Here is a 219-nt window from a genome sequence, read left to right as displayed (position 1 = left end):
CTAGAAAAAATCTGTGTTATGGGTGTCAGTCATCCTCCGTGACAGTTTACAACCTTGACAAGCAATTTCAAATAAATGCTGTATTTTATTTTTAAGTATAGTTAATATACTATATTACTGTACATAGTAATACACTACTATGTATATTATATTACTATACATAGTAATATAATATACATAGATTAAATTAACTTAATTTAGTACGTTTATCTTGTGTGT

Source organism: Hyposmocoma kahamanoa, unplaced genomic scaffold (assembly GCF_003589595.1).
Source record: "Hyposmocoma kahamanoa isolate Upper Pololo Valley unplaced genomic scaffold, ASM358959v1 122, whole genome shotgun sequence".
In the NCBI taxonomy this organism is placed as follows: domain Eukaryota; kingdom Metazoa; phylum Arthropoda; class Insecta; order Lepidoptera; family Cosmopterigidae; genus Hyposmocoma; species Hyposmocoma kahamanoa.
Note: the sequence above shows the minus strand (reverse complement) of the source record.